The sequence below is a fragment of the Bos grunniens genome, chromosome 3 (genome assembly GCF_055505025.1).
Source record: "Bos grunniens cultivar Pamir isolate PY7600 chromosome 3, Bosgru_T2T1.0, whole genome shotgun sequence".
In the NCBI taxonomy this organism is placed as follows: Eukaryota; Metazoa; Chordata; class Mammalia; order Artiodactyla; family Bovidae; genus Bos; species Bos grunniens.
In genome coordinates this window covers 9,071,924-9,084,132 of record NC_141167.1, presented here as the reverse complement: position 1 = coordinate 9,084,132, position 12,209 = coordinate 9,071,924, and the positions used below count along the sequence as shown (strand labels likewise).

General features: G+C 41.0%; 1 non-coding gene across 1 annotated transcript; it reads left to right on the top strand.

The window, feature by feature from the left end:
* Positions 1 to 1,140: 1,140 nt before the first annotated feature.
* LOC147374952 (U6 spliceosomal RNA) lies at positions 1,141 to 1,245 on the top strand. Its single transcript, XR_015161696.1, has one exon. It is a non-coding gene; the product is annotated as a U6 spliceosomal RNA (small nuclear RNA).
* The last annotated feature ends 10,964 nt before the right edge of the window (positions 1,246 to 12,209 follow it).

Sequence of the window (12,209 nt, the reverse complement as noted above, 5' to 3'; positions counted from 1 at the left end):
CCAAGGGACTCTCAAGTGTCTTCTCCAACACCACATCTCAAAGGCATCAATTCTTCAGTTCTTAGCTTTATCATCCAACTCTCACATCCATACCTGACTACTGGGAAAACCATAGCTTTGACTAGAAGGACCTTTGTTGGCAAAGTAATGTCTCTGGTTTTTAATACGCTGTCTAGGTTTGTCATAGCTTTTCTTCCAAGGAGCAAGTATCTTTAAATTTCATGGCTGAGAGAAGAGCAAGGCCATTCACTGAATTCCTTCATTCCCTTGTGAGCACTGACAAACTTCAGTTTGTTCTTTGGCATATCTCTGTGTGCATCCAATTTTATGGATCAGATGACACTCAGTGCATGAAGGACAGTTCAGATGACAGTCTGTGGCCTTCAGGTGAAGGCGCAGCCAGCCTGCCATGAGGGAGCTGGAGCAGGAAGTACCCGAGCTCATCCCATCCCTGCCAGTGCTCCCCACTGGCTACATCCACCCAAAAGACAGAGAGCCTGTTGATGTGTCTACATGAGCCAGCCTCTGCGGCCTCCGTGCAGGATGAAGAGGAGAAATTCTTCTGGTTGGGCTGTGATGGCAGCCTCTAAGATGGCCCCCACTTACCTCTACCCCCTGGAATTCACCACCTGTGTAGTCTTCTCCCATATTGTAGTAGGGCTGGTCTGTGCGACCAGTTAAAATACAGCAGAAATGATGAAATGTCATTTGTTGGTTGGGTTATGAAAAGGCACAACAGTCTGGATTTTAGTTGCTGTGGCATGTAGCTTCCTAAGATGGCCCTGGGATCCCTGCCACCTCCTGGGATTCATGCCCTGGTGTACAACTCCTTTCCTGGAGTGTAGGCTGGACCAAGTGACTCAAATCTAAGGAACAGGATATGGCAAAAGGGATGAGAAACCAAGGACCGTGGCTTCCATCTGGCCTGCACACTCTCTTGCCTTCTTGCTCGCTTGCTCTAATGAAGGACACTGCCCACCCAAAAAGCCCTCGTAACAAGGAGCTGAGGGAGACCTCCGGCCAAGAGCCAGTGAAGAATTGAGGCCCTGAGTCCAACAGCCTGAGGAACTGAGTCCTACTGACACCCACAGGGGTGTGTGGGAAGAGCATCACCCAGGCGAGACTTAAGAATCTCAGACTCTGCTCACTTCGGCAGCACATCTCCTAAAACTGGAATGGCAACAGAGATTAGCATGGCCCCCGTATGAAGATGGCACACAAATCTGTGAAGTGTTCTGTATTTTTGTGTTATCTCACAACAAGGTTCATCACAAACTGCTAAAAAACAATCTTAAATGAGCTCCAGATGACACCTCGATGGCAGCCTTTTTAGAGACCCAGAGCCTGAAGCCCCAGCTAAGCCTTGCCCAGATTGCTGGTCCACAGGCAGTGTGAGAAAATGACTGTCGCTTGCAGTTTGAGGGTAATTTATTCTACAATATAGAATATAAGTACCCAATACAGTCTCGCTGCCTCTCTCCCTCCCTCCACTTACTTCCGGGGAAAGTCAGCTGTCCTGTCATTGAGGAGCCCACCTGACATGAAACCACAGCCTCTTGCCAAGAGCCAGATCCTCACCTACTCAAGCCACCAGGTGACTGCAGCCCCTGCCCCACAGCTTGATTCAGAAGAGACCCCGGGTCTGAATACCACCTGCCCCCCAACCACTCCCCAGTGCTTCAGCCTCAGAAGCTCCCTGAGATAATACATTTGCCTTTCAACTGTAGGTAACGAACGCATGGGCAAAGCAAGCAGTCAACAAAGAGGGAAAGGGGAAGGTCCATGAAACTGGGTGAAATATTCTTAAGTAAAAATATCTGGTTTATATTTTTGATAGAAAAAAAATAAAAAATAAAAAAATAATAAATTTCATGGCTGCAGTCACCAACTGCAGTGATTTTGGAGCCCAAGAAAATAAAGTCTGTCACTGTTTCCATTGTTTCCCCATCTATTTGCCATGAAGTGATGGGACCAGATGCCATGATCTTCATTTTTTGAATGTTGAATTTTAAGCCAGCTTTTTCACTCTCTTCTTTCACTTTGAACAAGAGGCTCTTTAGTTCCTCTTCACTTTCTGCCATAAGGGTGGTGTCATCTGCATATCTGAGGTTACTGATATTTCTCCAAGCAGTCTTGATTCCAGCTTGTGCTTCATCCAGCCCAGCATTTTGCATGATGTACTCTGCAAATAAGTTAAATAAGCAAGGTGACAATACACAGCCTTGACGTACTCCTTTCCTTATTTGGAACCAGTCTGTTGTTCCATGCCCAGTTCTAACTGTTGCTTCTTGACCTGCATACAGATTTCTCAGGAGGCAGGTCAGGTGGTCTGGTATTCCCATCTCTTTAAGAATTTTCCACAGTTTGTTGTGATCCACACAAAGGCTTTGGCATGATCAATAAAGCAGAAGTCGATGTTTTTCTGGAATTCTCTTGTTTATTCTATGATCCAGTAGATGTTGGCAATTTAATCTCTGGTTTCTCTGCCTTTTATAAATCCAGCGTGAACATCTGGAAGTCCTTGGTTCATGTACTATTGAAGCCTCACTTGGAGAATTCTGAGCATTACTTTGCTAGCATGTGAGATGAGTACAATTGTGCAGTAGTTTGAGCATTCTTTGGCATTGCCTTTCTTTGGGATTGAAACAAAAACTGACCTTTTCCAACCCTGTGACCACTGCTGAGTTTTCCAACTTTGCTGGCATATTGAGTGCAGCACTTTCACTGCATCATCTTTTAGGATTTGAAATAGCTCATTTAGCATTCCATCACCTCCACTAGCTTTGTTCGTAGTGATGCTTCCTAAGGCCCACTTGACTTCACACTCCAGGATGTCTGGTTCTAGGTGAGTGATCACACTATCATGATTATCTGGGTCATGAAGATCTTTTTTGTATAGTTCTTCTATGTATTCTTGCCACCTCTTCTTAATATCTTCTGCTTCTGTTAGGTCCATACTGTTTCTGTCCTTTACTGTGCCCATCTTTGCATGAGATGTTCCCTTGGTATCTCTAATTTTCTTGAGAGGATCTCTAGTTTTTCCCATCCTATTGTTTTCCTCTATTTCTTTGCACTGATAACTGAGGAAGGCTTTATCTTCCTTGCTATTCTTTGGAACTCTGCATTCAGATGGGCAGATCTTTCCTTTTCTCCTTTGCCTTTTGCTTCTCTTCTTTTCTCCGATTCTCTTCTTTTCTCAGCTATTTGTAAGCCCTCCTCAGACAACCATTTTGCCTTTTCACATTTCTTTTTCCTAGGGATGGTTTCAATCACTGCCTCCTGTACAGTGTCATGAACCTCTGTCCATAGAGCTTCAGGCACTCTGTCTATCAGATCTAATCCCTTGAATCTATTTTTCACTTCCACTGTATAATCATAAGGGATTTGATTTAGGTCATAGATAAATGGTCTAGTGGTTTTTCCTACTTTCTTCAATTTAAGTCTGAATTTTGTAGTAAAAAGTTCATGGTCTGAGCCACAGTTAGCTCCTGGTCTTGTTTTTGCTGACTGTATAGAGCTTCTCCATCTTTGGCTGCAAAGAATATAATCAATCTGATTTCAGTTTTGACCATCTGGTGATGTTCATGGGTAGAGCCGTCTCTTGTGTTGTAGGAAGAAAACTCCAATATTGATTAAATATAATTAAACAGACAATTGCAAATATTACAGTGCAACACAAATAAGTTCAAAAACTTGAAATACAAATGGACATGTAACAGAAAGAAATAAAATGGGGAAAAGGCCATTAAAAAATTAAGCCCAAGTTGCAAAGCGTCGAGGGATGATAGACACAGAAGGACAGTGTAATAAAGGCACACAGAAAGGAACTTAAAGCACTTCAGAAGATAGAAATCAATGAAAAGGAGAAGGGTACAGAAAGGAACTTAAAGCACTTCAGAAGATAGAAATCAATGAAAAGGAGATGGGATAAATTAGGAGTTTGGGGTTAACATATACACACTACTATATATAAAATAGATAATCAACAAGGACCTATTTATAGCACAGGGAACTCTCCTCAATATTCTTTAATCGCCTATATGGGAAAAGAATCTGAGAAAGAATAGGTATATGTATTTGCATAACTGATTCGCTTTGCTATACACCCAGAAGTAACACAACATTGTAAATCAACTATACTTCAATAGAAAATAAAGATTAAATTTAAAAACTAAAATTAAAAATAAAGGGATAAGTAAGAAGACAAACTAGTTTATGTGTACTGAATCCCTGAAGGAGGAAATATAAATAAATGGAACAGAAATGATATTTATAATTACACTCTAAGAAAATTTTCTAGAACTAAAAGTTTTTAACCTATAGCGAAAGGGGAGAGAAGGGGAAAGTTCAATGAACTCATTGAATACAACATGGATAACAGGTGGGAGTCAAATGATGGTATATAAAGAGGGATTTCTCAGACTCGGAAATACTGACATTTTAGGCAGAATGCTTTTTTGTTGTAGGACTTGGCTGTCCTGTGCAATATACAATGCCTAGCAATGACCCAGGTCTCTACCCACTAGATGCTTATGACTCCCCTCCCCAAGCTGTGAAACAACCAAAAATGTTTCCAGACATCGCCAGGTGTCCTCTGGGAAGCAAAACTGACACACACACACTCTCTCTCTCTCATACACACACACACACACACACACACACTTCCTGTACTGAGAACCACTGATACAAAGTTGATAAAATAGCAAAGATGAAAGAAGAGAAAAAGAGGACTAAGGACACTGCATACATACATTGGCGTAAAGGAAATCGGCAAAATTAAAATTTAGCAAAATAAGAAATATGTTGCTGAATAGCAATACATGTATTTTTAAAGTACCCAAAATATCTCATTGTGAAAAATCAGTAAATGTGACAAATACACGAAGTAAATACAGCTTAAAACAATATGACAGATCTGAAAACAAGCATAGCCCTCACATTATGAAATGTTTAATAGGTTTAATTTGCCTGTAAAAGAAGACCTTCAGATTAGCTCACAAAGGAAAGCTCAGTCCTGGGCTGTCACAAGAAAGACACCCGCAGCAAAGTGACGCAAAATAGCTAAAAACGAAGAAGCATAGCTTCGGCATGCTCCAAGGCATTTGTACATTTAGTCGGGGAGGGGGAGCTCCGACACCCACACTCTGGGGCCAGATATGGGCACCCTGAGCTCAGGACACAGCATTACCTGAGGCATGGTTTGAGGCTAACGTAAGGAAACCTAGCTGCTACAGCCGTTAGTCTTTCAAAAGAAAGAATGGTCATCTACAATTATAGCAAAAGAATGGGTGGAGGGACAACAAGCTAGTGCGAGCAAGAAGCCAGGGACCAGCATCTGGTATCTGCCAACTGAACGTAGGCCCGAAGGCATTAAACGAGACGAGGACACTTCATGACGCTAAAGGACACAGTTCACAATGAAGATGTAGCAGATATTAACTACTCACCAAAGAAGCAGACACTTCGGTTTGTTGTTGTTGTAACTAAGACATGCAAAGAGAAGCAGAAACACGCCAACAACAGGAGCTCTAACTCATCACTCTCAGAACACAATAGATCAAGGTAACAAAAAAGGAAGCTTGTAAAAGACCTAAACAAAAAATCCATAAGGAAGTTTTTGTGAATAGGAGACAGGCACCTGGGACCTTTTACTGAAGCACTTACACCCAAACAAAGCCTTCTTGAACAACAGAATAGAAAGAAACTACAAAGGACTAAAAATAACTGCACACACGCTCAGTTGGGGCAAATTATGAAAAACAAGTACAAAACAAAACTACAAAAAAGATACAAAAATGTCACAAACCAGCTGCCACTTCTGAGAGCTGGGAGCAAAAGCAGAGCACTCCCCGTGATCCCCACACGCAGCGCCAGCAAGGGCGCGGGAGGACCACTAAGCCCCCTCCCAGCCTGGTCCACTGATCTGCGCCTCCCCTAAGCACAGGTAAGGAACCAACTCACGCTGCTTAGGGCAAGGAACCTCTCACTTGTTTGCATTCCCTCCTACTGCAACATGAGTCCCAGTAAAGCCTTGCCTGGATTCCCAATCTGGCCTCTTATCAAGTTCTACTGATTAAAGAGTCCAGGGACCTGAGTTAGTAATAAACATGTGTCAAATTGTGCAGCCCAATATTAGAGAATATAGTTCTTTTTAAAGCAGGTGTGACACCTTCATGCACATATCCCTCATAACTGAGAAAAAAAAAGACTAAAAGTACCATAAGCAAATAGTCAAAAACAGTGAAAAGAGAGATAAGCAAAGCTGTCAAATATATGAAAAGATGCTCAGTTTCACTCCTCAGAGATATGGTTTCTCACCTGTTAGATCTGCAAACATGTAAAAGCTGCATAACGCCGTGTGCTTACAAAGATGTGCAGGAGACTCTCCAGCACGTGGCTGGGCCACCTCTTAGGGAGGAGAATTTGACAGTGCGTAACGACATTTCATAATAATGTACGCTCTGACCCAGCAATCCCACTTGTAGGAATTTTTTTCCGAAGATACACTCCTCAAAGACAGACCCACACATCCACAAGTTTACTCACAGCAGCACTGTTTATAAAAGCAGAAGACTAGAAACCATTTCAGTGTTTATCAGCAGGGCACTAGTGCGTGAGCCAGGGTACATCCACGCAATGAAGCATAATACAACAGTGAAAACAATGAGGAAGCTAGTCAAGAGCTACATGAAATCACTCCCAAGATAAAATATTACACGAAGAAGACTGAGGGCAGACGAATGTATATTTCGGTACTCTTTGTATAGGAAGAAGAGGACCAGAGGGCTTCCCTGCTGGTTCAGTGGTAAAGAATCCACCTGCCAACACAAGAGACATGGGTTCAACCTCTGATCCAGAAAGATATCCCACATGCCACGGTGCCTGCGGAACAGCTAAGCCTGTGCACAGCAACTACTGAGCCTGTGCTCTAGAGCCTGGGAGCTGAACTACGGAAGCCCTCACTCCCTAGAGCCTGCGTTTCGAACCAAGACAAGCCACTGCAGTGATAAGCCTGCGCACTGCAACTAGAGGCCCATGCAGCAACGAAGACCCAGCAGAGTCAAAAACAAATAAATAAATAAAATTATAAAATATGAAGAAGGAGACTAAATTAACAAACTGAAAGCAAAATGAAATAAACACACCTTCTTACAGAGTTGAAATGATCCCCAGAGAGGAACTATTTCAGATGATTTTATAAATATAGTAAATTAACTCTACATCCCTAGCAGGATAGAACTAAAGACAAAAAGACCTGCAAAAAATTAACTGTTTCAGAAATCACATTGATGTTAATAATGTTGGTATTTTATTTTGGTATTGTTTTGTGTATTATGGGGGAAAGTATATGAATATTTTTGTTAGTATTACTGGAAACTGGGATTTTTCTCAGGGAAGAAAGGAGATTCATGTTTAAGATAGATGCTGCTACTGCTGCTGCTAAGTCGCTTCAGTCATGTCCGACTCTGTGCAACCCCACAGACGGCAGCCCACCAGGCTCCCCTGTCCCTGGGATTCTCCAGGCAAGAACACTGGAGTGGGTTGCCATTGCCTTCTCCGTAAGATAGATGAGGGTAAGTAAAACCTATCAGCCCTGAATTGGAAATATCACGATGATCTCATGATGTATTTTATCTTTAAAATATATGTGTGTATGTAGGTATTCCTAGTTCTATCTACTGAAAAGGCCTAGAAACAAGGAACAATCCAATTGTAATGAGCATGCTAACCTCCAGATTATGGTCTCTAAATATTTTCTACTACTACTATTACTAAGTCACTTCAGTCGTGTCCAACTCTGTGAGACCCCACAGACAGCAGCCCACCAGGCTCCGCCGTCCCTGGGATTCTCCAGGCAAGAACACTGGAGTAGGTTGCCATTTCCTTCTCCAATGCATGAAAGTGAAAAGTGAAAGTGAAGTCGCTCAGTCATGTCCAACTCTTCGCAACCCCATGGACTGCAGCCTACCAGGCTCCTCTGTCCATGGGATTTTCCAGGCAAGAGTACTGGAGTGGGGTGCCATTGCCTTCTCCAAACTATTTTATAGTAAAGGGAATAAAGGCTTTTTGGAGAGATAGCTGATTTCAGGTCTGGGGCAGAAAATGTACAAAATGAACATGGAAAATCTTATCCTCCCCAAAACAAGAAAGCTACCCAAGACTACTTGTATCATGTCAAGGGAATTCAAGAGTCAACTTCAAAAGCCTTCCCTGGACAAATCTGGGGCAATCTGAACATCAATAATAATAACAATGATAACAGAACAATAAAGGCAATGAATGGAAGCATAGTAAATGTGTTTGAATCCATGAGTTCATAATAACATTTTTTAAAACTTATTGGTCACCTATAAAAAATACTAAAGGGCCAACTCATTATTTTAATAACCAGTAAATGCCAGGGGAATAAATCCAAGCATTTATCCTGCTTTTCTTGTGTAAAATGTGTTTCAGCGTAAACCCATAGTTAAGGAGGGGAAGTTTCTCTTTATAAAAAATGAAGAAAAATAGAATTTAAGTATCACTATTTTGAAACCCCTATTAAAATAAACCCTGGCAATGATCATCAATAATGGCTAATATCACAAAAAGTAAGGCAATTAGACATTATCTGTCTTCTTAACTCCACTTGAGAAGTATTCTTGCCTGCTGCTGCTGCTGCTAAGTCGCTTCAGTCGTGTCCGACTCTGTGCGACCCCAGAGACGGCAGCCCACCAGGCTCCCCCGTCCCTGGGATTCTCCAGGTAAGAACATTGGAGTTGGTTGCCATTTCCTTCTCCAATGCATGAAAGTGAAAAGTGAAAGTGAAGCCGCTCAGTCGTGTCCAACTCTTAGCGACCCCATGGACTGCAGCCCACTAGGCTCCTCCATCCATGGGATTTTCCTAGAAAATCACAAAAGTTAAATCTGAATCTGTTCCAAACTCCAGAGCTAAACACCAGTTTACAGATGATACAGATGACAGAGAAACGTCCAGACTCTGTATACTGTTAGGCATCTCTAGCAATATATAGAGTCTGAAAAACTCCTCAGAAAAAGTGATCTAATCCTAAACCTAGTTGCAATATACTGACCTTATCTAAATTCTGATTCTGACAAATTATTCTTAAAATTTTTGAGACAACATATGAAACGTGAACGCTAGCTGAATATGTTACGATATTAATAAATAATTTTTAAATTATAGCTGTGATAAGAGTATTGTGGATATGTTTATTGTCAAAGGCATTATCATCCTTTGGAGCTATATACAGAAATATTTATGAATGAAATGATATGACATTTGGGATTTGCTTCCAAGTGACCTTTGGAGTGCACGTAGGCTAAGTTGCTTCAGTCGTGTCTGACTCTTTGCAACCCTGTGGATTCTCTAGGCAAGAATATTAGAGTGGGCTGTCGTGCCCTTCTCCAGGGGATCTTCCCGACCCAGGGATGCAGTCCACATCTCTTATAGCTCCTTCATTGGCAAGCAGGTTCTTTACCACTAGCGCCGCCTGGGAAGCCCACAGTGTACACAAAGCAAGAACAGTCATGAGTTTAGCATTATTGAAACTGAATATTAACTGCATTTTCTACTTTTGTATATACTTAATTTTCTCCATAGCAAAAAAAAAAAAAGCCTTTTTTATAAAAGAAAAAGGGCAAATAATTTATATATACATTTTCTTTCCTTGCCAAAAAAGGCAGAAAGGATTAACCCTTATTACCTTATGGAGAATGGTGGGAGTAGAAGCAGAAGCCTTCTGTACATTGCCCTTTATAGAGTTTCAAATTTTTATACCAAGTAAACTTATAGCTCAAATATTCAAAAGTTTTTAAAATCCTTAACTTGAATACAAATAGCAACAAATGACCTAATAGTTTCTCAAAATGGTAACACAACCACATAGAGAAAATAACTATTTTAAAGTCACTTTTGAACACAGAACTCTGATGCAGTTGATATTTTTATTCTAAGCATAAGAAAGACTGCAAAGGAATCTTAAAATGTTACTTTGTTTATTGTTAATAGTAATACTGGTATTGGAATGTTGAAATAATTTTCTGTATTTTTATGATAAAGCAAACGATATGCTAATGTTAATTAATGCCAAGATGTTATGTGTAAAACAGATATAAATATGTAATAAAATAGGTTAATAAAAATTGTATAGTAGGACTTAACTGGTAGCACAGCGGATGGGAATCTGCTTGCCAATACAGGGGACACAATTTCAATCCCTGGTCTGGGAGGATTCCGCATGCCATGTAGCAGCTAAGCTGGAGAGCCACACTACTGAGCCCATGTGCTGCAAGGACGGAAGCCCACACACCCTAGAGCCTGTGCTCGCAACAAAAGAAGCCACCCCAGTGAGAAGCCCACACCCCAGTGAGAAGCCCACACCCCAGTGAGAAGCCCACACCACAATGAGAAGCCCACACCCCAGTGAGAAGCCCACACACCACAACAAAGAGTAGCCCCTGCTCGCTGCAACTAGAGAAAGCTCGCACACAGCAACAAAGATCCAGTGCAACCAAAAAGTAAACATAAATAAAATTTTAAATGTTTTTTTTAATTGTATAATAAAAAAATTTGAATTGGAAATATTAACATGAATTCATGAAATTGAAAATACATGTATATTTCCTGGGCTTCCCAGGTGTCTCGATGGTAAAGAAGGCACCTGCTAATGCCTGAGACATAGAAGGGTTCAGGCCTTGGGTTGGGGAAGATCCCCTGGAGAAGGAAGTGGCTAGGAATATGCTTCCTGTCTCTGTCCAAAAGCAATGACACTCAAGTAGCAATGAGCACACTAAACATCCACCTCTTGGTTTCTAAATACCATGCTTCACTCAAAGGAACCAGGGCTGCTTTGAGAAGTTATTGATTCCACATCTGGGGCAAGTTAAGCACAAGCTAGGCTGAGACATCTTATCATGACAGAAAGCAAGGAAACACTCGAAGACTGTGGATTAAGTTAGACAATGTCATTATCAGCATCTTAAATTAACTGTTAGAAACTTCCCAAAAGAAAAAGTCAGGAGAAAAATATCAAGTCTACACTGTTTTACAGAGGAATTTCACCAAATCTTCAAAGAATAGATAATCATAATAACCTTATATAAATCAGTGGTGTCCAACTCTTTGCGACCCCATGGACAGTCCATGGAATTCTCCAGGCCAGAATACTGGAATGGGTAGCCTTTGCCTTCTCCAGGGATCTTCTCAACCTAGGGATCAAAGCCAGGTCTCCCACATTGCAGGCAGATTCTTTACCAGCTGAGCCATAAGTGAAGCCCTAAATTATTCCAGAGAATAGAAAAAGAAGGAAATGTCCCCAAATTCACACTAGGAAAAAATAAATTTCCTAAATTGAAAAACAGATGAAATGAATGAACTTAACAATATATAATATTGGTAAAGAACTATTTCAAATTAGCTGTGGCAGTACCCCGTCTATACACCTGTAGTGGGAAGCAGTCTAAGAACAAAAAGAAGTGCACAGTGGACTTTAGAAGCCTGGCAAGGAGTCTAGATCATCTTTGATCTGGATGATCAAAAACCTGTAAATAATTTTAAGTTCTATGACAAATTAACACTGAATATTACATAAAAAGCACAAAAGAATACCATAAAAATCTATTAATTCCAGCACCTGGATATTACCATGGGAACAGTTTTCTGTAGATCCTTCACCAGGTTTCATGCCCACACTTTTGTAATATTACTCTTATCAGCTAACAATCTATTGTGGGCACTTTTATATGCATTGTGTATGCGTATTTTTCTTCACATTGTAAATGGCTGCTTGGTTTTCTGTTGCCTGCTCTTACTATAATGTGTATCACATTCCCCTTTATTGGATGTTTTGACTATAAAATGTTTTATCATCATACTGCTGCCAAGAACAACCTCATAGCATGAGTGTTGAACAATTGTTTAGGACCTAATTGACCATGAATCTATTACGGTACCTATCTTTCTGATAATTTTTTAGTTTCTTCCAGCGAAAGTCAATGGCATGAACGCAGGTAATAAAGAGGTTGCACTAGTGGATTCTTAGATAACCGAGGTGATGCCAAGCAGAGGCAACAGAAGATAGTAGGAAGAAATGCAAGGCTGTGGGTAAGTTGAAATTCTAAACTTACAGCACTTAAGCTGGGTAGAAAAGAATATGAAAACAAGGAGGTGATGGATCAAGGAAAGAAAGTACTAGGGACCAAAGGCC